The sequence below is a fragment of the Eulemur rufifrons genome, chromosome 30, assembly GCF_041146395.1.
Source record: "Eulemur rufifrons isolate Redbay chromosome 30, OSU_ERuf_1, whole genome shotgun sequence".
Classification (NCBI taxonomy): Eukaryota; Metazoa; Chordata; class Mammalia; order Primates; family Lemuridae; genus Eulemur; species Eulemur rufifrons.
In genome coordinates this window covers 135,137,760-135,165,455 of record NC_091012.1, presented here as the reverse complement: position 1 = coordinate 135,165,455, position 27,696 = coordinate 135,137,760, and the positions used below count along the sequence as shown (strand labels likewise).

Below are 27,696 nucleotides of genomic sequence, written 5' to 3'. Positions count from 1 at the left end.
TCTACAAACAGGTTTAAATTAACAATAGATAATAAACAAGTAGAGATATCATCTGCCTCCAGAGTATTTTTTTTATGCTTTGCAGTTTGAATAAAAGCTTCCTATTTTTTAGATTGTCTTTAAAATGAAATGGATTTGATCAGTTCCAAGGTCATCTCTCTGTGTCATTGTGTGAGGATGAGAAATTGTCATTGACCATATTCCTTTCAGGTTAGTTCTGCCCGTGCTAGACTTTGACCCCATGTGTGCTTTTCCAGATGTTTGGCTTCACTGAAAGAATCCCTGAACTATACTAATTTTTATGAGCTTCAGAAATAAAACTCACAGACACTCAGAGAGGAATCCATCTAAGTCCTATAGACTATATCAGTCAGTAAACTCTTCTACTGTTTGCAATCATAGGCGAGTTGTTTTTGCAGCTGGTTTTTAAAAAAACAAACATGTTCTGATTGTTCCCTGAGTCAATAGGAGATGCTAACACAATCTTGAAGAACATTTATTTTCTGGTGGGAATCTACAGGGGAGTTGGAGAGATCGCAGGCAGTTGGCACACAATAGAGAAGAATGATCCAGTTTATTAGACTACTGATCCTCTCATAATGATTGTTGGTGGACTGGTCCTCACATTTCTCACTCAGTTTAGCCATGAAGAAAAACATCCAAAATAGAAATGTTTGGCAATGAGAGGAGTGCTCAGTTAAGAAATTGTATAGAGCATTTACTATCTGCCAGGCACTATGCTAGCACTTCATTGAATTACCTCTCATTTAATCCTCATGAATACTACATATTGTATAGATACTATTATTATCTACATACTAGAGGTGAGTAATTTAGGCAAAGAGAGCTTAAATAACTTGACAACACAGTGGCCAAGTGGTAGAACTGGCATTCAACTTCCTGGGGAATATATTTAACCATTGCACTCTAATCCCTTTTTGCAAATGATAAGGCATCCCATAAGTGTTGATTCTTGTGAATTACTGTATTAAAGAACTCTGCAAAATGCAGTAATGATGATAGTGATTTCAGAGCATGGGGATTCTATACATTTTACAGCTAGCACTGCAAAGTACTTCACCATCACCATCTCTTTTAATCCTCAGAGCAGACCTATAAGACAGTGAAGACAGTTCTTCAAAGAAACTGGAGGGTCAGCAAAAAGTTAAGATAGCAAATTTGAAACTGTTACCTTTAGAAGGGCCCACTTTCAAGGTTAGCCCTTGGCTGGTGCATAGAAACTTGCTTCTTAAAATATTCCCTTTGTTACTAAATGATAAGACTTGTTCACTATACCTAGACTATTTGTACAAAAAAATGTGATTTGTGGTGAACACTTGCTTTCCTACTTGGAGTCAGGAATTTTGTAAGTTGTTAGGCAGGGGGTGTTCACATGAAAGGCACCCAACTAAAACCTTGGATGTTGAGTCTTTAATGGGTTTCCTTGGACAAAAACATCACACACACATTTCTGCACTGTTGTTGCTAAGAGGAGAATGCACTCTATGTGATTTTTCAAGACATGGAGAGAGCATAGGAAGCTTGTACATGGATTTCTTCAGAATATTCTCCAGACTACTGCTGTAATAAATCTTAGTCATGAATATTACTGTATGTTGAGACCACTGAGTCCTTCTAGTTAATTATCAAACATGGAGGTGGTCTTCAAGACCCCTGACTCACTGGGATTCACAGAGTTTAACTCAGCAATCTATTATTGGGTAACAAACCAACCAAAACTTAATGACTCAAAATAGCCATGATGTATTGCTTCTCTTGATTCAGTAGGCTGACTGGACAGTTCTTCTGTTGACCTTGTCTGGTGTCACTCTTGGCTATATTTACCTGGTAGCTGGGCTAGAGCTGTTGGTGGCCAGGATATCTTGGTTCTTTCATGGCTTTCCATAGCATGGTGGTCTCAGGATTCCAAGAGGGTGAAAACAGAAGTTTCCAGGACTCATAAGGCTTGGGCCTATGATTTCCATTGGTGAAGGCAAGTCAGGGCCAGCTCAGCTTCAAGGGGAAGGTAAAGAGTCTCCATTTCTTTGATGGAAGGAATGTCAAAAGCACACAGGTTGGGAGAATTGTTGACGGCCATATTTGGAAACGATTTACCACAAGGGTAAGGTTTTCTCCATCCAAAAAGAGAAAGTACTTCTTTTCAGATAAATTTCTGCCTGTTTTGTATTAAGCTCTCAGGGAATAGACTCAAGGATGGTAATCTGTCAGGAGTGTCCTCCTGCTTCCTGGATTTCTCCCAGGGTCCTCATGGTTTTTTGTTTTTGTTTTTAAGTTGAAATCTATAGATATTTCTTTAGGCTTTTACTCAACTATGGGTGAAATTATCAAGGGCAGTGCCTTCCCCAACCATACCCAGTATTATTGAGATATAATTTATGTATAAGAAAATTCACCAATTTTAAGTGTAATTGATGAATTTTGGTAATGGTTTATCGTCATGTAAACATCACTAAAATCAAGTTATAGAACACTTTCATCCGCCCACAGAGTTTCTTCAAGCCACTTTACAGTCAATCTGCTCCCCCATCCCCTGGCTCTAGATATCCACTAATTGGCTTTCTACCATTATAGTTCTGGGTTTCCTAAATTTCATATAAACAGAATCACATTGTATGGAGTCTTTTGTGTTTGACTTACTCCACTTAGCATAACATTTTGAGATTTAGCCATTTTTTGCATGTATTGTATTTTATTCCTTTTCGCCATGAAATGGTATTCTATACTATATGGGTACACCACAATTTGTCCATTCAGAGTCAGTAGGCATTTGGGTTGTTTCTAGTTTGGGTTATTATGCATAATGCTGCTATGAACTCCTCTGGACAAGTCTTTGTGTAGAAACTTGTTTTCATTTTTCTTAGGTAAATACATGAAAGTGATGTTCCTGGATCATATGGTAAATATACCTTTGACTTCATGAGATGTTGCCAAAATGTTTCCCAAAGTGACTATACCATTTCCATTCCCACCAACAATGTATGAGAGTCTAGTTGATCCACATTCTTACCAACACTTGATATTGTCAGTTTTTAAAAATTTTAGCCATTCTGGTGGATATGTAATGAGATTTCATTGTGGTTTCAATTTTGCATTTCCCCAACATTTAGTAATATTGAGCATCTTTTCATGTGTACATTAGTGACTTGTATATTTTCTTTCATAAAGTATGCTCAAATATTTTTATTATTTAAAATTGAGTTGTTTCATATTGAATTGTATCAAGTCTTTACATGTTCTGGATATAAGCACTCTGCTGTATATATGCTTTGCTCATATCTTCTCCCAATCTGTGCCTTGCCTTTTGTGTTCTTAAATGTACCTTCTCAAAAGCAGAAGTTTTTAATCTTGATGAAGCCCAATTTATCAATATTTTTCTTTTATGGTTCATGCATTTGACATCCCATTTAAGACATCTCTAGAAATTTAATGTTTTAATGTTCTTATGTTTAGGTATATAATTTATTTCAGGTTAATTTTTGTGCATAGTGAATGTCAAGAGTGAGGTTCATTTGTTTCCATGTACAGATATTCAGTTCCAACTGAATATATCTTTTGTCCATTGAATTACCATGATACCTTTGTTTAAAATCAATTGACCATATAATTCTCATGGCATTTGAAGTAGCTAAAGAATTGCTGTTATATTTGGGTTTCTCCCAAACTACCCAATATTCCCAATTGATTGAAAGAACTATTGCTGTTCTTATCAATATACCGACATGTCAAAATGGCTTTGTTTTTTACCAGAAATATGTTGGGCTTTTTTAAGTAAAGGAACATATTGGGCCTCAAAATTCTTTTCTGGCTTTTACTGTTGAATGTAGATCCTCAAAATGAGGATTTACAAAATAATTTGTATTTAGAAAACAATTACTAAATTGAAATAAATACAATAAGATTTTATAGTCTAATTTTTCTGCATTCAAATATTTTTCTCTTTTTGTGCTATATGTTTATATAAGTTTGTCATTTATCTTCTTGGAAGAAATTGTCCTTTATTCCCATTGGGTCCTTCATACTATTTGTATATGAAAATACTCTTTCCTTTATATAAAATAATGGTAATTAATAATAATTTTTTTTTGTTTGAAATTCTTATTTGGCAAAGTTAAAAGTGGCAGCTCAAGGCATGATCCATAATTTTTTAAAAAAATTTTGCTGATTTAGGAAATTTACTGGATTAACTAACTGGTCCAAGGTCACATGGCTAGTCAACATGATGTGCAGACCCCAAAGCCTGATCCTTGAGGTCTTCATCAGTTTTTTTCTCCACAGTGAGACATGTGAAATATGTATGTAACTAACATAGTTTTCATTTTACATTTAGGGAAAATGAGGCTGTGTGAAATGTAAAATTTTCAAGAAGAGAAAAAGGAACTTTAGAATTATTTACTTATAAGATAAGTTACTTGTGGCAACCTAGGAAGTTATGATTCGATATACTGAGCACTATTTTCTGCTTAAAATTTTCTCAGTCTTTGTATCTGTTGGTATAAGGATTAAGGTAAACAAGGTAAAACTTACCTCATGAAGACGTGAGGCCATCAATGTCATGGTGGAGTCCCTTAAATAGATTTGAATTGTTCATTATTTGGAATTGTCCAAATAATTCCTCCATACAAAAGTATTTTGTCTTGTGTTGTACATGTGATAATATTATCTCAGCTATTTTTCCAGCCAACCCAACAAATTAAGAACTATATTTGTAAGGCTGAGAGAGGTTAAATGACCTGTGTAAGTTAGCCAAACTTAAATGAGAGTGGGAGTTTTGAACCCAGGCTGTCTGACACCAAAACTTGTGCCCTTAACCACTATCCATATTAGCAACCCACACCATATATATGAGGTCTTTTTATTGTATAACTTTTCCTAAACCTTTTTGAGTGCAATATCCATGTGTGTTTCATCTTTGAAACCCCTGTAAACTATAAGCTTTGGTTAAACAATGCCATGTTTACAAACAAACAACCCCAAATATCTCAGTGGCTTGCAGTAACAGAGATTTGTTTCTCATTCTCGCCAAAGACATTGTGGATCTTCTGTGGCTTTCTACCATGTGGTCTTCACTTTGGGAATCAGCTAAAAGAAAACACAAAGGAAGTAGAACTATTGATGATTCTTACAAATTTTTACTAGGAAGTATTTTGTCACTTCTACTCATATTTCATTGGCCAGAGCAAATCACATACCCAAACCAGACTCCAATCTAGTGAGGAAGTAAATCTGCCCATATAGAGGGATAATGAATGCAACGTTCCAAACTACCTCCCATGTTTTGTAGATAATACATAGTCTATTTATTATATAAATGAATGAATGAATAGAATGTAGGGAACAAACATAACAAGAATTAGAAGGAAATAAAAAAATGTAATCTCATTGGTCATCAAATTGGAACCAGGTGATTGTTTTCATAGAGAAAAACAGAACAGAAAAGATAATTTTTTTTATTTTTTCATGTGGAAACTTAAATATTGAACCTTTAGGAAATTTATGGACTCTGCTCTAGTTGAGATCCTTATATTTGACCATAGGATTAGTAACTCATCATTACCAACTTTATACAGTTACAGATCCTTTAATGCCCTTAGAGAAAATAGTCAAATATTTGTCCACTTTCCATATTCCCATAATTCAATAAACCTAAATAGACAAAGGCACTCTTTTAAAATGGAGTTTGCCTGGTCCACTGTCACATCTAGGTTTCAATGAGTGAAACATTCTATTTAAGTATACATCTGTTGGAAAATCAAATTGCTGTTAAGGTCATATCTAACAGTCATCAAAGGAAGAACAGTGTATATTTTTCTACCATGTTGCCATGTTGTAAGTTGAGAGACTGTGGGTAGGATCAAACCCCAAAGCACTCTCTATCCATGAAGAACAGACAAAAAAGAAATTCTCTCTAAGAATTTGACGAACTGAGCAAAAAGATTGGAGAAGCCATTAAGAGGCCTCCTCTGAAGCTGCCGTCTCATGGTTCCCTTGTTTTTAGCAGAGCTGCTCCCAGTTGTCACTGTTCATTAAATCTGAGGGTGCATATGTACCATCTCTTAGCAAAGTCTTCTAGAGGAAATGCTTGAAAAGCATATGGCTTGCAGTCAGCTCAGGACTACTTTACCAATACTCGCCTCCCTAGTCTGTAGTCCTTCATGAGCCAGATATGTTCTTTGCAACACTTTTTTCCTTAAATAAATAATGATTATGGAATGCAGAATTTAAAGGTTGTGCAATTTATTCTAATACTGCGATGAACCTGTGTCCTGCAGTTGCTGCTTTATCTTAATTATCATCTTCTAGGAAGCATCCATTTCTACCAGCGGACCCAAGCCAATATACAATGAATCACATTTTATCATGTATGCTTCCTTCATGGCTTCTGTCAGCAGACATTGAGTGGCCTGTGCCTGCTACGTGTCAATTTTTTTTTACAGAGCATACAATAAGGATGTGAGGGCAGGGCTTTATTTGGCAGGTCATTCTAGGAAGCAGGGGTAAGGAAGTGGGAAAAGTGAGAGAAGGAAGAAAAGTAAAACAAAAAAGAGTGTGTAAGTTAGCAGTGTGAGTATCTGGGCCTCAACTCCTTGGGAAATTTCTAAGAAATCATGTAGAACAGAGGTCACCAAACTATATCCTGCAGGCCAAACCTGGCCTGTTTTTGTAAATAAAGTTTTATCGGCACACAGCTCTCCCCATTTGTTTATTGTTAACTATGGCTGATTTTGAGCTACAGTGGCAGAGGTGAGTAGTTGTAACAAATACCACATGGCCTAAAATATCTAAAAGTATCTAAAAAAAAATTTGGCTCATTACTGAAAATGTTTGCTAACTCCTATTGTAGCACTTGCCTCAGATTTGTCTTTCCGAAGTATTTATTCACTGACCCCTTCCCATAGTTCAAGTGTTTTCCCAGGAGCACCTGGATTGCATGTAAACAACTTAAAAGAAAGCTCTGAGACAGAAAAGTGGGGAGACCTCTCAGCCAGGCCCCTTGAGGTGAGACTACCAGTAGACCTAGAACTGTCAAGCATAACTGTGTGACTAGCACAGGTTGGCTGACAAGGAGGCATTAAAGCTCTTGCTATGATACTGTTATCCTGCAAGAATTAGCCTCTTCTCACCCACCAACATGTATTTTTCTTTGACCAACAAGAAAGCTTTCCTGTTGTCCCTTTGCCATCATCCAGAAAGTTCTGGTTATCCCAGACATCTATTATTAAGAGTTTTGAAAGTTTTGTGTGTGCGTATGCATGTGTGCATGCACGCAATAGGAGATTTTCTTTGAAGTTAATTTTGCAAATTAAACTTGACAATTTTCCCAAATACAAACATCTATTCATAGCCACAGACTAAGCGACAGGGCTGACAGGGGCCTCATTCTAACCGAAGTCTCCTAAATGATGTTATATACATGACTGCAAGGGCAAGCTATATGGAGCTTAATGTTTCCTTGAAGAACAATTTGCCATTTGATGTTGCTTTAGATGCTCATTATCAGTAATTATGTATACAACTGTAACTATTTCCATAATCCAATTAAGAGATACTTTGAAATTGGGTTATATAAGAATGACAGGTGGGTTAGGTGCTACAATGCTGCATTGGGACTAGAAATAGAAGTGGTCATTGAGAGTAGGCAAAACAATGGAGCCAAAATGAAAAAGAGAAAATGAGATTCAGGAAATGGAGCCCCCCTCCTTTAAAATTACCCCAAGAAAGAGTTTGAGCCAATGATCTGTTCCCCATATCCTTCACTGTGAGTAATAACCACTTATTTCATCAAGTATACTAGATATTCCCAGTAGTTAGAGATTATTTTGAATCTATATAGACAGCATTTCTCTCAGATGGTTGCCTCTGAAAAATAGAAGTTAGAACCTGGGGAATCCAGGATTAAAAGGGACATTGTCAAATACTCAAACTTTCCTTCTAAGTCAGGAACCCTGTCTACACTGTCTCTGATTGATGAGCACAGCCCAGGATGGATAACGTCACAGTTATTTCTTTGTCAGAGTCCCCATGACTCTACTGCAAAGGAGTAGAAAAATGTCATTGATTTGAAAAGTTATATAATCTCAAGTTGGGAAGAGTTTCCGCTCATAGAATTGCTGATTAAAGAGAAGGATCTGGTAAGATGGTTCCTGCTTTTGCTTTATGTATTAGTATACTCATGGCTGCCTGGCTCCCAGTTTAGCAGCGTTAGGACCAAATGTCTTGGTGACACACAATGTAAGTGAGGCTGGATTTTTATCAAAAAATAGTCTAGAACAGACCCAAACTCTATAATGAAGGTGCCATGCCATGGCTTAGAAAACACTCAGCATTTCACTGCCCCATGTGCCTCAAAACAAATGCTTTGTTGTATTTCAAATGAGGTTTCACAAATTCAATTGAATTGTCTTTGATTCAATACTTTTAATATTTGAAGATCTAGGCTTTAATAAACATTTGCTTGGGAGAGTTGTGAGCTTTAAAATTAAATGAAGGATAGAGTCAGCAATGAATGCATGATTATTCCAGGTTGTTATCATTATTGAGAACAGGCCAAAATAAGGAAAGTAATATTTAATGTAAAGAATAACTTCTGGCAACAAAATTATTCTTCTTAATATAACCTGCCACATGTGTTTGGAAGTACAGAAAAGGTAGAGGGTGTGGATAACTTTTGCCGTTAGACTGGAGCCCTGGGTTCTGTGCCTGGATAGAGCCATTGGCTTCCCTGCTCCACGTCTTCATTTCTTCTCTGCAGAAAGACCATAGTAGGGCTGAATTTTCTTCCTAACAGGTTTTGAGTGTCTATAAAACACTTTGAAGTTAAATTCTCCATGGGACTTTTTTTTTTTTTTTTACTTTTTATTCCCAAAAGAGATAGAGGCCCCAGTTGGAAGAGGTGGGAAGGGAGGGAAGTTAGAATAATGGAAGTGTATTTCCAGACTGAGTAATTTTGTATTTATCAATATAAATCTCATTAATACAGCTAGAGCATTAGAACTGGCAATATAACTGTTTTTCTGAGAATAAGCCTTTTTGGTTTATGTTCTCAGAAATGCCTGTGAGAATAAACAGGCATACAAAATGTTATGCCAAGAAAAACCAGAGCTAATATATTTTCCAGTGGTGCTTTTGTTCCCCTTAGAAATGTCTGCAAGGAAAAACAAAAATGAGAAGGATCATACTTTTATACCACATGATTAAGAGATTCTTTTGCCTCCCTGAATGCATCCATAATCTTCACTCAGCAGGTCCAACAAACAGATTTTGCCATGTTTCCTTTTGGTTTCCATCTCTCCCAAAAGTTTTTTTCCTATGATCTGTCCTTGCTGTTCTCTTCTGTGATCTCTGAAAATACATTGGTTTCTTTAGAACTTAACAAGAGTCAAAAGAATATCCAGTTTTGAATGCCTGCAGTCTTCGAATCACAGAAGAATAAAGAAAGAAGAGAGGGCAAGAACTTCTGTTAGTGAGGGGCACAGAAAAGAGTCTTCTGCAACTGCCTGAAGACCGTGCTTGATGGAATATATACTAAGTTAATTCACAAAGCTAGTCCCTCCTTCCTAAAGGAATAGCAAGGAAAAGAATGGTAGATTTGAGCAAGAGGTAAATCAGTTGACATACTGGGAAAGGTAGAATCAATTTTAGAAGCATTGAATTTCTTTTTTTTAATCAGTGTTTATATGTTTAAACCAACTTGTTTTTAGAGAGTTCTAGTTAGCTCCACCTTCTTTCTGTTCCTGAATTTATGATTGTGTAATATTAGTCTCCGACAATTGGGAGAATTATGTGTGTGTGCTGCTACAGAATCTTTCACATGTACCTGCTATATGAATGCTTGCTTGCTTTCTCAGAATAGTAATTTTGCAGCCCTAAGGCAGTTGTTGGAAATATCAGTGAACCGACAACAGTGTTTCGTCATGACTTCCTAGGCTTACTATTGGTATCTTCTCTTTTAAGAAAAAGAAGTTTGTGATTGGGATTTTGGCTGATTCAAGACAGCTTTACCTCTGACACATGCCACATTTTACCAAGTCAACCTGTGCTATACAATAGAGCTTGTTAGTCAGATTTCCAACATGGCTTCTCTTTAAACCTCAAGATGAAAGGCCCAAAGCACAATTTTGGGTCGTGTCTACTAAGAAAGTGTTCATTTCCTGACAAGTGTTTCTTGTCATTTTAGTAGCAGAAGACCACTCTGACATTTTAACTGCCTATTCCTGTTGGACAAGCCTCAGTGCTGGGAAATTGTCAAAATGTTGTGGCTTCATTCTCAACATGATGCTCCACAGAACAAATGTGCTCAGTCTGACATATCAAAATAGATTAGGATAAAATTCTAGCTTGTGAACCATCAGGAAAAATTATCCATTTTACTTTTAAGAAATGGAAAATGCTTTTTGAGGCTCAGCCAACAGATATAACACTACTATCTTTTAATTAAGATGACACTTCACTTATTTTCATGCAACATTAAGTTAATCTGTTCTAATTTAATGCAAATAAGGAGGAAGGAAAACATGCATGCTGTTCTACATAAGATCCTTTCTATGGGTAATATCTCATGGAGGGACTTGATTTTCCAGTGAATTAAGGATTTACACTGACACGAAATCAGAGCTACACCACCCCCCCTCTCATCAAAAAAAAGCAAAAGTAGAACAGAGGAGACCCTGGTTTTCATCACGATTGCAGGATACTGATTTCTGATTTACGGACACTTTTCCCATCTCTTCATGAAAAGGTCCATTTTGTTCAGGGCATAGAGTAACAAATGACAATCAAATTTGAAAATTGCATAGCCAAAATAAAGTAGAGATGTGAATCAGTGAATTTGCAAGCATTAGTGAATTTTTGTGAATTAGTGAGAAATCTCATTTACATGAGTTAACTGACACATCATGCAATGTGTATGAATTTCATCTGAGCATATTGAATGAATTAAAGGAGGATTTGCCTCACTTTATTTTCAGCAAACGTGTGTAAATTTCTTGTCAGGAATAAATAAATGGTTTGGATCCAGCTGTATGTACTTGAGTTGGTATCAAAGAGCTTGAGCAAATTATGCTTTTATAACAGATGTATTTTTGACCAGAACACAAAAGAGATATCATGCAAAGGCAGCAAAAACTATCAGCAAGATTGCATAAAATGGAAATTTAACAAAGGAACATGTAGTGAAGTGTCATATCCCAAATTGATATTACCATCATTATGGCTGTGGTGATGAGAGGATTAAGTAGGCTGACACTCCATGTGTGTTGTGTGTCTGTACTCAGGCTCTGCACAGGAGCAGGGGGATAGAAGTTCTTGCAGAAAGGAAACTTCATTTGAGTGAAATTATTTAATTTTCAGAAACACCTTATCAGTTGTGATGCATGCATGACTTGAACTTTATCAATGACAAACCTAAAATGAGACCCAAGTGGAGAGAATATTCTACCCACATCATCACCCCATTACTCTGGGATCCCAAGCATGAGCCACAGAAATTTTTGGAAAGATGTTCATAGAGAGTGAAATGTCCTAAAAGCACTTGCTGATCTTATATGGAAAGGAGTATTATAAATAAATGTGTTATTGTGCTGGTTTCACACTGTCTGCACATGACACGTTGGATGTGAGCATGAGCAAATCTAAGTCCTTTAATATTTGATGAAAAACTGCAACTCAAATTGGGAAAAAAATTAGAATGTTTGATTCCTTTAAAAAATGGCAATTTTGAAAGTGATTGCTGTAAAAATGAAATTGAGTTATTTTATTCACTTAGAATGACCTGGATGTTGGGCACAGTTTTCCAGATTTTGGTCATCTCTGGGAAATCAGAAAGTAGAGCTTAGTAATTTGGATATATGAGACTAACATAGATTTATTTTTCCTTTCCTTCCTTCCTTCCTTCCTTCCTTCCTTCCTTCCTTCCTTTCTTTTTTAATTATCTTGGCAACCTATATCTCTATAGGAAAATAATGTTATTCCCCGAAGGTCATGATTTTTCAGGTTGAGGTAGACTGGCTTTTATAATTACCTTCTTGAAGCTAAGCACTGGCAAATACTCAAGATGAAGCAAGGTGATGAAAATTTCAAAGGCAACCTTAAAATAAGGCTAATGAGCAGAAGAATAAAATCTTTGAAGTTATTTCAAATGAATTATCCATAGTTGGATTATAATTGGATACCTTACATAGAGAAATATGAAGTCACCTATTAGGTAAAAATATCCAAAAGTGTCTCACCTGTTATCGGGAGATTATTCCCTCAGATAGTTGACATAGAGTAATGAGGCTACTGCTGAACTTGGAGACAAAAATCTATCAGCTATTTCACCTGGGACCAGTCAGTTCATCATCTCTGAAATGGAAATACTAATTTCTCCTCCTTAGTCCGATGAGTAGGATCAGATGAAATGACAGGTGTGAAAAACACTTTATAAAGGAAAAGCTGTTATCTCAGATGCCAGCATTACAAGACACCATTATTACAAAATCCAACGAAGAGCTATTCAGAGTGGAGCCACAATTAAAATCAGTGAATGGGCAAGAATAAAGCCCTCTCTTCAGAGTCTCTTAATAACTAGTAAAAATCATTCTCTCTGAGAAGGTAGGATTCTCAGCCTGTCTTTCTATCTAAACACAATTGCAAACGGTGGTAACACCTATATAACATCTACATATTCTGTATTTGTTTTTCCCCCATGTAATAACCATCTACATGATAATCAAATGCCATTTTTTCCTAATAAATACAGTTATAGCCATCGACAGACCCATGTTCAGGTTATTTAAGACCCAATTCTTACCTCTCTATCACCCCATTCATTGAATTGCACTTGTCTAGGGAAAAAATAAATTACTTATTAACGTTGCTGATTAGCTACAATAACTATGATGTTTTTCTTTCAGCAAAAAGGATAAATGGCCTGAAGTCTTTTTGGCTAGGCTCACACATATTAAACATGAATTAGTTACGTTTCTGAATGAATATAAACATGCTTTATTCTGATTCTAGTGTTGTTATAATCATTTGTGTTCATCTCAGATATAATAAAAAAACCAATGAAATAGAAAATTATCTCTAAAATTCCTTTGGGAAAATGTATTTATATTTTCCTGAGACCAAGTATGAGAAGATCAAACTAAGCTAATAAGGTCTCCCATTCAGACATCCCTCCCTAAAGCTATTAAATATATGTTCTATATCTGTCACATTAGAAAGGTCTTCTTCCTCTGCAAAATCTTCCTGTAGGTCCTTATTACTACTGAAAACAAATTCAGAAACCTAGCTTTAGGCTTCTAAGCCCTTCATTGATTATCCCTCTCGTGTGTGTTCATCTATCCATCCATACATACATACAAGTAACAAATACTTATCTATTATCTAATTTCATCTGCAAGCTACTTCCAAAAGCACTAGTGTAAGCCCTCCTTCTCCTGTTGATATTTTATTCATGGAAACTTTTCTCCTGCATTTCCCACTAAAGAAGCTGCTATTGTCCCAACTTATGGCACCTCAAATCAGCACGTGGACCTTCGCAAACATTCTCCTCAACTTATCTTTCCCCGTTTCTGTGGGTATTTCAGGACCCAATCCGAGTCTGCCCTTCCTGACTCTGAGAAGAGATGCTTCACAGAAACGGACATGTCAGTGCTTGAGCAGAAGCCACTCTCTGTCACAAACTGCATTGACCCTAAGGAAAGATGGTCAAAGATTAAGAAACACAAAGCCTGTTTTTAAAGTGCTTATAACTAATAGAGCAAGGATAAATACAATAAGAAGCATGAAAAATACATTCACAGAAAACATGTGAAGTGAAACTAATACAGTTTTAAAGAACTTTAGGGAAGCAAGCAGTATGGATTCTACCATGAAGTTAGGTGACTGGATACCTGGGACAAACCAAAAAGACTTAGCGGCGGTAGGGGTGGGTAGGTGATACAAGCACAGTTTGAAATGGTCAAGGTAGAGGCCAATTTGATTTGGCAGTTCCTATAGCAGGGATGAGAATTTAAGCAAAGTCAGAAACACACATGAGCAGCAGTTCTGCCTTGTTAGTATTTAGGCCAGGGAGCAAGGAGATTTGAGAATAACGGGTTTGTGATGCTTGCTGTCTTACTTTCATGAAAGAGAACTCCACCTAATACTCCTCCCTTATTTATAAATACCAGAACCTTGGTGGCAGGTTGTAGGTGGCAGTGCGTCATTGAGGACTCACTGCTGTGGTGTCACTGATTACAGTTCACTGAACCAGGATAGTTCACCCTGTAGGTGAGTGGAAGGATGCTGATCCCTGTACTTGGAATTTATTATCTCACCCACAATTGAAGGAGAAGATATTTTTCATTTTGCAACAGGAAATTGAAGCTTAATTACATGACAGAGGCAGAGCCCAGACTCACCCTCAGGTCTTCCTGATTCCCAATTTTCCATTCTGTCCACTTTTCCATGTTCTTTCTTTACAGCATGATTTCTTCACATTGGCACTCTTGACACTGGGGGCTGGATGTTTATTTGTTGTAAGGTGTCGAGCAGTATCACTGGTCTCTAACCTCTACACTAGATGCCAGGAGCAGCCCCCACTCCTCATCTGTGACAACCAAAAAATGCCTCCAGAAATTGCCAAATGTCCCCTGAGTGGGGCTTGAGGGGGTGAGTAAAATCACCCCTAGTTGAGAACTACTACTCTAGAGTATTATAAGAACTTTAAATTTTTTATATAAATTTTTATTCTTTGCCTTTCTTTCCTTTTCTTTTATTCCTTTCCTTTCTTTTATTCTTTTCCTTTCTAAGAAAGACATTTCTTTCTTTGAGGCTAAATTGTTCTCTACTGGTGAGAAGGTTTATTAAAACGTGATTTAGAAATAAATGTCTTCTTTATTGGGTATTAACCATCCTTGGAGGCCTACTTTTGTCTACCCTATGACCTCTGTTTATTTAATATATTTACTCTCCCTAAACACTGGTAGCCCAATCCTTAAGTATAACATCACTGTGACTTCAGGAGGAGTAGTTACTCACCCATCTCTGGAATGGAAATGTAGCATCACTAAGAAGTGTCAGTACTGGTCCATGTCATAAAATTAGGACCTGAATTTGATGCAGAAACCCAGGATCCTAAATTTCATGCTGCCTTCGAGACATTTGGCTGCCTTTGGCATGCAGGCAATTCATCAGGGGTGTTCCTTGGATACGTTGCCCTCCTCACTGCTAACAATTAGCACTTATATTGTGTTTTCTGTGTCAGGTTCTATTCTCAGCACTTTTTATGTGTTCACTCATGCATGTTCCTAATAGCCAAATGTGGTAGGGATTATTATCCTATTATTGTCGCTCATTTTATAGATGAGGAAACAGAGGCACAGAAAGGTGAGGTAACTTGCACAAAGCACACAATGAATTCATTCAGTAGTGTTAGAGCCTACGTTCCAACCCAGGCAGTGCATAACCTCTCCTCACCAGCATGTAGGTGTGAATGAGGCCCCATTTGTCTTTACACCTGAATTTTGCAAGGCTAACATCCCAATCTCCCTATGGACATATATATGTCTTTACACAGGGCATCTAATTTCCTGCAAAGAGCTCACTCCCCACGCCCTCTATGCCAAAAATGTAGTTGCCTCAAAGGCAAAACTCCGAGAGAACAATGACAAGGCAAGAAGGAGACCACGGCAGGCCTTTTGCAAAACTATACTGTCTGAGATCATACTCAGATGAAGACATATCCTAGACAAAAAATTAGAAAGCTAATTTCTACTACTAGGGTGACATATTGGTGATCTTAAGTTGCTGGTTATATTGGCAGTTTTGTAAGATTCTCTATTAGTCAGCTACGGTTGCACAATACTGCATTAACAATGAACCTTGAAATTTCAGTGTTTTACAACAGCAGTGTTTATTTCTCATTGACACTTCTGTAGTGCAGCGGACCATGCAACTGCAGTTGACTTATCTAAGTGGGACTCAGCTGAGCTTGACTCCAAGCTGTGGATTTAGGTTCAGGTCTGCTCCACATTTCTCCCCTTCCTCCTCATTGATACAGTGGCTATCCAAGGCATGGTCTTAGTGAAGGTAGGCACACAGGTGGAAAAGCCCAACCATTAAAGTACATTTGACGGGTCTCACATCATGTCTGCTAGTACTTCACTGGCCAAGCAAGTCACATGACCAAGTGAAGGGGTAGGGAAGTTCACTCTGTCCACCATGAGGCTATGACAAAAAAGTGGATATGTAATGTAACTACTGGAGAGTTAAAAATTGGGAATAATAACTCAATCTATTGTAGCCCCCTAGTTCACAAATTAGCCAGCCCTTTACCCACAGAATTGCACAGTCCCTTAAAGCTATACTAGGCACAATTTGAGCTTCAAAACAGACAAGAAATTAAGCGATAGAAAATCAAAATCCCTATATTGTCTTCTTCAATATTAAAAAATATTTGCTACTGGCCATTGGTAAGCTGCCAAGATAAGTTGCCCACAAACCCTGTGTTTGTCATGATGAATCCTAGAAGTCAGTGATGTCTGGTTAAATCTATTTGCCATTACTTATGGTGAGCAGCTAGGTTTGTGACAAGCCCAGTTTTAGCCACATTCAAAACTACACAAGAGAACCCAGTGTGAAAGCTAAGCTTGTACAGTTCAAAATTCTTAAGACAATCACCTTCCTTCCCCCAAACCTAATGACTATAATTTGGAAGTGCTCTTAAAAGAAGACTCGTTGTGAGTAAAATATCTTGTTGTGGGGTCAGCATGGAGCTTGAGAACTCTGGTCATGGAACAAAGTTATGCACAGGCTCATCCCAGGGTCTTCAAGTATAGATTTAAGAAACTGTAGCTTTAGCTGTAAGTTACCTGAAAGCCTCTCCACGCTGAGAGTGTGGGAAGAATTACTGGGCAGACATCAGTCTTTTTAGCTGGGTATTTCCAGCTGCCTCATTGAATACAAAGGCAAATTATAAATATTGAAAACTCCTTGAGATTAGGGACCATGTGTTAGACAGTAGGATTATTAAGAATAACTCATAATTAGCAACAAATGAGTTGGTATTGCAGTCATTTGTTGACAAATATTTGTTGCATGCTCATTACATACAAGTATAATTTTACAATGTGTGTATATATGTATTCAATATTATGATTATTTAATGAACTGTCTACAAAAAGTTCTTGATACTGTATTTGTTTATAAATTTAAAGGGCCAAAAATGATCTTGAGGGACTTGCAGTGTTTTGTTTGTTTTTTTTTTCCTATCTCCAAGCAGAAATGTAAAGAACTACACATTTGCATCCCAGTAGAATTTTAAAATAGTTTTAGGGTTCCTAAAGAATCCCCTGAAAAATTGAAGCACTCAGGCTGTGGCAGACTAGGGACAGGTGACACGGGAAAGTGTCCCCAGGGTCTCAGCTTCCACTGTGCCCTTGGCAACACCTGACCCAGAGGAAATGTGCTGGCAACACCATCATGCCTCTTGGAAACATGTATTTTAAGTTTAAAACAAAATGATGTGCGTGGCATGTCCCTCAACAGACACTTCCTGCTCCTAGGAAGGAGGAGGTCTCTGGAGTAGGACATGATGTTGGTTCCCTTGGAGGGAGTGTTCCAAGGTCAGGTGCTCACAGGGGAGCACAGGCCCTAGGAAACCCAGGGTGAAGTGTGTGTGTGGGGGGGTGGGTATTGTGGGGTAGTTAAAAAAAAGTGCAGGCACAGGATTTGAATTAGACAAAGCCAGGTTGAAATGCTGGCTGTATCCACTTACTAGCTAGATTACTTTGGGCAAGTGGTCTAGCAGTTTCCTCATCTCTGAAACGGGGCTAGGAATGATGAATAAGCTTATTGTAGTTTGGATCATTAAAAGTGACAATTGTTATAAAGTTCTCTAAAAAAACCCTGTAGACTGAGTAGTCACAAGGCCTAGCTTATAAGGCTCATTTGGACATTTAACAAACTTGGTCGCATAATAAAGTTTTCCAGAATCAGTCTCCTCATTTATCTCAATGGGGCAGGAAATGAGAGAGGTGTGGCCCAAATCTCCTTCAGTAATAAAGTTATCAACAAAATCTACGTAAGACCATTAATACTATAGGAGTGGAAAAAGTGAAACAGTTGCAGAGTTCTCCAAGGAACCCAAGAAAGTGTATGAAACACAGACTAAACTTGAAAATAAAGCATAAACCAAATTTATGTTTCTTCCCCTTCATGCCTCTTCTACATGGGACAGCTGCAGATTTAAGACTCTATTTATAGAAAGGAATGAATTTCAAGAGATAAGAGCCATCCTTTTGTGTTTGGTAAAAATTAAGGATGAAGCCCAAAAGGAAGGAATGGGAGAAGGAAAATTCAAGAGCCTGGGCCTATTGTGATGTAAATGAGTGACAGTCATTCCTAGTTCTTTGAAGGCTCAGAATGCAGCTGTCTTTAGCCTCTAGTGTCTCTACTAGGAAATGGGTCCCTTCTTTGCAGAGGTTAGGGGAGATTGATGAGATAATGCCTGCAGAGTAGCTTAATCTCCCTAGGAGATTAAGGCTCCCTCTGCAAATGCACATTTTGATCATTATGACTATTTGTGCCTCTGTGAAATACTGCCAAAGAGAACAAGAGGAGCCTGCCAGAAAGAGAAATTTTCCTAGGGAGTGAGATGAAAAAAAAAAATGGAACGAGGGTGAGATTTTTAAAAAAGGAAAAAAAAAAAGAAAAGTAATTGCAAGAAAAAAAATTAGAACAATTATATAAACAGAGATTGGCTTCAAGGACACATGGCCAAAATCCCAGAATCAGAGGAAGGCTGTCGGTAGGTAAGAAGAAAAACACAACAAAAACCTTTGAGAGTTAGAATGTTGAATTCTCCAGGGGTGATCAGAGAGGTTCAAGAATAGAAGCTTCAAGTAGGTGCTACATTAAAAAAGAAGAAAGAAATGAGAAAGGAAAAGCAAAATTTCCAATAGGCCTTTACAATTTTGACTCTCCCAAAAGAGAGGTTTTTCAGTCATAAGATATTAGATATCACTGGGAGAAATACACATGGAATATATATAGTAATTAAGGACTACCGAAGAAGTTTATCATGCTGCTTGTATGCAGTGTGCTTCATTTTCAACTCATTAACCTGTGCTCTAGACAAAGCTACTTTCAGCATGCTCCTTCTTCTCACTAAAATGAGATTAGGCCGGGCGCAATGGCTCACGCCTGTAATCCTAGCACTCTGGGAGGCCGAGGCGGGAAGATCGCTCAGGAGTTCGAGACCAGCCTGAGCAAGAGCGAGACCCCCCGTCTCTACTAAAAATAGGAAGAAATTAACTGGACAACTAAAAATATATAGAAAAAATTAGCCAGGCATGGTGGCGCATGCCTGTAGTCCCAGCTACTCGGGAGGCTCAGGCAGGAGGATTGCTTGAGCCCAGGAGTTTGAGGTTGCTGTGAGCTAGGGTGACGCCATGGCACTCTAGCCCTGGCAACAGAGCCAGACTCTGTCTCAAAAAAAATAAAAAATAAAATAAAATAAAATAAAATGAGATTAGCCTGGACTAGGTTCTCTTGTGCATCATGACTGCTGCATGGCGTGCTTTCTGTGAATAAGGCAAATGGTCTTAATGACTTCAGGAGTCCACATAAGAAACGTTTATCACAGCCATGGAGCTAGCAGAGACCATCAGCCTGCAAATGTTGATGGATTGGACACCTGAGTTTTCAGTTGCTCAGAGATGGAAATAATTTCATGCTGCTTTAAGATTATTTTTAAGTTAAAAAAAAGCCTAAGAACAAACATGTGCCCTGGTGTGGATGTTTTCACTAAATAAACTTAGCAGTTGATCACTGTACACTTGCTTATTGTATATATAAGTTAAGCTTGTGTTTTTCTATCAGAAGCATCTTGAGATCCACAGAACAGATGATTTGGGGGTCTTGAGACACTGTTAAGGAGCTAGATGGTCAAACCCAATTGAGCAGTAATACCCAATACCTTTGGGGAAGTCCTTCTTGCTTGCTCCTTATGCCTGAAGGAAGAAAGAAAAAGAGAGAGGATGTGTCCCCGAGAACAGCCATTCCTGGATCCTGACTCCATTGGAAGCTTCCCAGTGATGTGGCATGTGAGCAATTTACCCAGTCACTTTAAGGAGCTTGCCGGCCCTGCTGTAGCCAGCTTTTCTACTGTCAGGATTCATAGGCACCACTTCCTCTACTCCCCCACTCTCCCACCTAAGCCTCCGCCACTACCCTTAGCCTTCCCAACCCAGGAAAGAGTTCCCACATTTGTACCTATTGTAAAAAGAGTCCCACTAAGTTAAACACTTAGTCCCCCACATCAGGCCCACCCTGTAAAACTTGTAATCAAGTATTTTTAGCTTACTACTTGTTGAATTGCCAATGACTTTTAAGGTAAAATTGACCCTTGAACAATGCAAGGGAGTGAGGGATTCGGGGTGCTGACCCCCTGCGCAGTCAAAAATCCATGTATAGCTTTTGATTCCCCAAACTCAACTACTAATCATGTACTGTCTACCGGAAGCGTTACCAATAACATAAGTAGTTGATTAACACATATTTTGTATGCTATGTGATTATATACTGTATTCTTAGAATAAAGTAAGCTACAGAAAAGAAAATATTATTGGAAAATCATAAGGAAGTGGAAAACATATTTACTATTCATTAAGTGGAGCTGGATCATCATAAAGGTCTTCATCCTCATCCCCTTCATGTTGGGTAGGCTGAGGAGGAGGAGGAAGAGGAGAGGTTACTCTTGCTGCCACAGGGGTGGAAGAGGCGGAAGGAAATCCACGTGTAAGTGGACCCACCCAGTTCAAACCTGTGTTGTTCGAGGGCCAACTGTATTTACAGAGTCCTGAAGAAGCTAACAAGGAAAATATAAGACATGTTTTCACCTTGAAAGAACTGAAAACGTGATGAGGAAGAAGAGACTCATTTAAACACACTTGTTAGATATTTTCAGTCAATGAAACTAGAGACAGCCTAGTTTAACCCCCACATGTGGTTTAGGGAGGCGAGGTGACTTCCTGATTCTTAATGTAGTTCTTGTGTGCATTTGGCAAACATATGTGAGTGCCTACTATGTGTCAGCTATGGGTGTGATCCTGAACCAGATCAAAAATTCCCTGCTTCAGGCAGCTAACAGAGCCCAGAACAGATAGACAAGTCACCAGGTAAATTAATGAAGAGAATGGGATTGTAAAGAAATCTGTTAGGAGCACCTAACCCTGTCCCAAAGGTATAGCAGCACAGTCCAACAAAATTATAATGTGAACCACATGTTATTTTAAATTTTCTAGTAGCCATATTTTAAAAATAAAAATAAGCTGGTAAAATTTACTTTTAGTATATTTTGTTTCACCCAATATATCTGAAATATTATTGTTTCAATGTGGAAATAATTTATAAACAATTATTTAGGAATTTTATATTCTTCCTATTAAGTGTTGGAAATCTGGTGTGTTTTCCATGCTTGCAACACATCTCAATTCAGACTCACCACATCTCCCATGTTCAATAACTACCTGTGGTGAATGACCACCTTACTGTGCAAAGCAGGTTGAGAGAAAGTTTCTTGGAGGACGAACAATTAAGCCCGAAAGGATAAGAAGTTAGTGGAGAGAATGAATGGAGATAAGAGAGTTGGGGAAATATTTTAGGCTTGAGGAGCTGGCAAGCTCAAACACTCAAAGATAGACTCTTCCAGGAAATTCATGGAATTCATTGCAGCCTCTCTTGGAGTATAGGTTGGCCATTTATAGAGATGGAGAGTTAGGCAGAGGAGTAGGTTTGGGGGAATAAACATGAGTTCAGTTTGGGATGTGTTGAATCCGTGGTGCCCGTGGACAAACAAGTGGAGGCATGAGATGATAAGAACTACAGGAATTCCGAGACCCTGATGTGAATTGGACTATAGCACAGAAGTTTCAGAAGGGAGGTGAGAGTTTAATCAGCATTTTAAAGGATGGGTAGCCAACGTTATTTACCCTACAGGGGGTGCAGGTTATATTGGGTTGGAATTCTCAATGTTTACCATTCAACACAGAGAAACAGATACAACAGAGTTAAATTATTAAAATTATCAAAAGCTTATGGACACTAATTTAGCCTGTACCTATCATTCACACCCCATTGTCTTCTATAAACAAAGGGTTTCTTGTTATCTATGCTAGAATGGCATTTGCATGTAGGCTGCAGGCCTTTTATTATTATATTTTAATCCTTCATGAAATCAAGGATTTTTGTGTGCTTTAGGGGGATTTTACAAATTTTAGGCTGTTACTAGGAAAGATCATTCACAAAATGCAAAATTTTTACTGTATAATTTTGTGATCCATGCCTAAGTCGAGTAAATTTAAGCATCACTTATTAATCTTTTTTATCTAAATTGTTTCCAAGTTTTTAAAACATCCTCTAAATTTATATACAAACTTCTGATATAGAATCTGGGTAGGGGAAAAATTAAAAATTTTAAATTTTTTAATGTGGGAAAACAAATGAAAGAAAATACTATATCCATAAAAATTAACTGAATTTGACATTTCTTCTGTGATCTTAGCAACTGGTAGGACTCGTATGGGCTTACAGGACTCACAATTGCAAAAGTATGGAATTCGTGGGGCTGGTAGAATGATGGTAAATGAATGAAATGCTGGGCATTAGAATATACAGTGGATGAATATGATAATTAGGAAAGGATTCTACTTAGTCTCTTTTCCAGAGGCAATGACAGAAAGTGTATATTTTTGTTCCATTCTGAAAAAGTGATGAATAGGAAGGACTAAATTTCAAAAGAAAAAAAAAAGTTAATTGCTTACAAAATGCAATTACTGCCTCTTTTTCCTTCTGGGTCTTAGGATCCCAGTTAAGATTGTAAAATACCACATGAATGGGATTGCGGGAACAGAAGGAGACATACACAGCCCATAAACCAGCATGCCAGTGGCTGTGCCTTTGGATTGTATGAATTGGAAAGGGCAGGGAGTGTGCTCTTTATCTCTGCTAAGGCTTGGAAGTAAAGATTCACCAAGGATCACTAGTGCTAATATCAAGTATTTTATGGCTGCAATTCATTATGGAGCCTCTTGTAAAATTCCTGTCAAACAAAATGGCTATCAGAGCCACTTTCATTTTGCTGCCAAAAGGACCACTTGGTTTCCGCTAATTTAGTTACAGGTATAATCAGATGTTTGCTTATTGCTCTCGGTTCACCGTTCTAAATATCACAGCTTCAGTTATGCCCTAGAAAAACCTCCAGAGTTCAGTTTGATCCAACTCTGTTCACTGAGCTCCAAGTTTAGGCAAATCCCTATACTGGTGAATCCCTATGCTGGTGGCATACAACTCAGATGAATAAGGAGGCTCAGAACCTCGTAAGAGGACTAGGGTCACTTATAACACCAAGTAAATGACGCCACCTGGAGTAGTGCAACTGGTGACTCTGGGAGATCTATCAATCTATCTATCTATCTACAGTGGATTGTAATATAAGATGCAACAGAAGTGCTGTGAAGAAGATACTCATTACTCTAGAGCAGTGGTTGGCAAACGTTTTTTGTAAAGGCCCAGGTGGTAAACATTTTAGGCTTTGTAAGCCATACAGTCTCTCACACCACTCAACTCTGCCATTTTTGTGTGAAAGCAGCCATAGACAATAAATAAATGGGCATGGTCGTGGTCCAATGACAGGCAGTGGGCCAGGCCATGAGCTGTAGTTCGTTGACCACTGATGTGGAGAGTAGAGGGAGGAGACACCATTATTGGATATGAGAGTCAAGCCTTTGTGAGGGAGGCAGCTTGAGAAATGGTTCTATTAATAATAGGCTGTGTAATACTTCTGTAAGGATACCTATTTTCAATCTAGTTTATTCTTGATTTTTCTCAAATTATTTTGTGTGATTTATAAACTATAGTTCCCTATCACCAACTTTTGTACATATTCTTTGAATATTGGGGCCAGGTGATCATTTTGCATTCTTATTGAGTTAAGATGAGTTCCAAGATATGTGCTCAATGAGACCTTTTGGAGAAGAGTAAGGTAGGAGCTGCAAGGGAGGTTTTTCAGAGCTTTCGATCTGTTTTGCTAAAGAACCAAAGCCACAACTGTAGATTAAGGACAAGCCATGTCTCGTGTACCATGTTTGGAATTGGGGTTGCTGATAGAGCTTCAGAAATGGACACTCAATCCAGGATCCTACCCAGAGAAGGGAACCTTTAGGTTTTAGACCATAAGGGAGGTTAATGTTAGAAGGAAGTGAATTAGAGCTCCATTTAACAGGTAGTCACCATGCTCATATATTAGAAATCTGAGATGACCATGAATGTGAAGTGCCCGTATTGTTCAGGAGACATACTTTGTTTTGTTTCATTTTCCCTGGCCAAACCAGTTCTCATGGATGCTTTTGCCTTGACCTGGGTCAGTATCAGGTAAGGAGTGGGTGCTGACTTCCATCCTGGCAAATCTCTGCTAGGCTGGGGAGCCCAAGTGAAAATCTCCAGCAGGGCTGGTTTGCATCCTATTTCAGGAACATGTTAAGGCCTGCTACCCAGACTATGCTCCCTGGACCAGGAACATCCATACCACCTGGGAGCTCATTAGAAATGTAGACTCTTCAGCCCCACCCTAGGCCTGCTAAATCAGAACCTGCATTTTAACAAGATGCTCAGGTGATTCCTATGCATACTGAAGTTGAAGAAGCCCTACTGTAAGGGGCACTTTTCATTATGAAAGACTTTCAGCACTTTTCTAATAAATGTATCAGCTAGTTGCTAAAATCACTCTCCTGGAAACATTCACAATTGTAAATGTATTATCATTGTCAGTTGGAGGAAGAGATTTTTAGAGCTTGTCTAATAAAAACTTAGCATGTCATACATGGTTACAATATAGCTCTTTTCTGCAATTTGTCTGTATACTTTATAAATAAAAGTCTCCTTGCTGTGGAAATATTTACTTCATGATATAGAAATATAGAGAGCTTATTGTCTTCCTGGTGTTTTGAACTCATTTTGAATCTCTATGACACATCTCAGGAAAATATATGATGGTTTTTGTCCTGATTTATAAAATGATTATATTTGGACATAAAATGGTAGCAGAGCTTACGTGAGGCTATTACTTGAGCTAGGAGAAGGAATTTCTGGAGCTTTCTCTGTGTTCAGAGATAACATGCCTACCTTAGGAGCCGATGGAATGAAAAATATGAATGAACTCCAAATGGAAGCCAGGAAAGATGGATAAAAACTAAGGAACCCTGATAGTGTTACTAACAGGACCATTTATCTTGCTATAGGTTTAATCATAAATGTCATGATAAATATAATTGTTATCAAAATCATTATAGAGCTGTGAGCACAGAGTGGGAAACTATGAAAATTATAGAAGAATATAGGCCTTCTCTTTCACCTCCAGAGTTTGAGGTAGACTCCAACTCTTAGAAATTTTCTAAAGACATAAACCATAATTCTTCTTTCCCTATGTGGAGCAAGAGGCCATGATGCTCATATTTTCAGCTTATAGTCAGCATTGCCTCTTCCTATCTCTATTTTGTACTAGGTTTTTCATTCTTTAAGGGAAGGGGCTTGTCATATTTGTTTATCTGTCAGTTCTCTTAAAATTGTGCTCACTGAAAAGGTTTTTAACTGAACAAAACAAAAATGAATAAGTGCAGGATGAAACTGGGTGGGAAGTATCTGAAAATCAACTTCCATCACTATTGGTAAGTTCCCACGTAATCCTTAGAATATCTTTTCTTCCTACAATCTTCACAGTTGTTTAAAGACAAAAAAAAAATGGAGAAAAGGAGAAAAAGAGCATTAGAGAGGCCCCAAGTGATAGATATCTATTTTCAAGTGTATGTATTTGTATCTCCTATGAGGCTTTATGTACTCTCTATTCTTATACATTGTTGATGACCTTGGAGATGTGCAGATAATGAGAAATCTAGTGAAATAATGTATTTCTCTTTGATATCCAGGCTGGGAATATTAAAAAATCATTTTAACTTTTACACCTAGCATCAAGTACACATTTGTTCCTTCTATATTAATAGTTTCAGAAAATTATGGGATGCCATGGAACTGCGTGATAAATTCAGGGTTGTGATGGGGAGAGGCAGCAGTCATGTAAATAAACACAGGAACAAAGCTGTGAGTCTCTGAATGAAATAGCTCTAAATGAAAAGCCACCAGAAATCTTCCTAGAATTAGATAAAAAATAAAGTACACTAGGTTTATGTGTTTTGTTTATATTATAAATATCCCATTAAAAATATCACAAATGCACCTTAACTCTGGGGAAGGAAGCCAAACAACACATTTTAGCACCAATGTGTTTAGGTGCACCTAAATGGGCTGTAACTCTCTATCTTACCTTGTTAATGACATCAGCAGGCTTACTATAAACACCTGTTCTTTAGGGATTATAATTCAGCAGTAAAGAGTCTCCAGCAGACACTGAGATAGCAAACCAAACTCAACCATGTTTTCGATAGAAAATAGACACATTTCAGCTTGGAAAATTACCAGTCTTTGGTAGTTTAAAAAATGTGAATAAGGCTAAAACAATAGTGGACATTACTATAGCCTCATACCTCTTGGTAATAAAACCATTTTATAGCATAACACTTGAAAACCTTTAAATATCAGCTTGTGATACTGTTTCTAGAAGCCCCAAAGAATCTCACTTTGAATTTTGGAAAGCAGCCACTAGAGTGAGTTTTTCCATTATGGTTTTGGACTGCCTACATATTGCATATTTGAAATACCATTCATCCAAATAGTGGCCCTATTTACAAGACAAGATCAATGGTTCAGAGATTTAAAAATCCCCATAAATATTCAGGTGTGTGATGGGTTGAACTATAATGTTCCATCTTTGGGTCAAATGCTATGGGAAATAGGAATTTTATTCATTTTCCTGAGTGGTGAACTGTTACCTCAGTGGAAAAACAGTTTTGCAGAATTTGTGTATCTGGATCTTTTCCAATCCTGTTAAAGTTTATGGCCTTTGAGAAAGAAACCTGTTTAGTTGATGAAGGTGAACATTTTGGAGCTTGAAGGGTGTAGTCTAGCCCCTTCATTCCATGAATAAGAAAATTGAGGGGCAAAAATATAAATGACTTTCCCAAGGTGACACTATAAATCAGGGGTCAGAAAACTATGGCTGGAAGACCAAATATGGATTTGTTTTCATAAATGAAGTTTTATTGAAACACAATAATGTTCATAAGTTTACATATTGTCTATGGCTACTTTTAATTCAATGGTAGAGTTGAGTAGTTGCAATAAAAGACCATAAGACTTGGGAATCTGGAAATATTTACTCTCTGGCTCTTTACAGAAAAAGTTTACTGATCCCTGCTATCAATGGTAGACTTAGAAGTTAGCCTCCTACCTTCCAGGCCAGTGTTCTTTCATCTATATTTCTTTTTTACTTTTAGTTCACAAAAGGTATATACATAGTTGTATCAGTTCCTTCCTCTCTGTCTCTCTCTCCACTTTCTTCTTTTTAATAATCCCTCCCCTTTTATTCCTGTTTGTACCTAACTGAGGATCATTTTTAAGTAATATTTTGATCCTCTTACTCATAAATTTAAAACAAACTTGATGGAATGGGATATAACTATTAAATACATACACTTTTTATCTTTGGATTCTAAATGTCATTAAGCAAGGCTAAGAAGGTTAAGTAAACTATAGTCTGTT

General features: G+C 37.6%; 1 protein-coding gene across 6 annotated transcripts in view; it reads left to right on the top strand.

Annotated features, from left to right (window-relative positions):
- FRMPD4 (FERM and PDZ domain containing 4) overlaps window positions 1-27,696 on the top strand; it is a 796,138-nt gene that overhangs the window by 569,874 nt on the left and 198,568 nt on the right. The window lies entirely within an intron of this gene.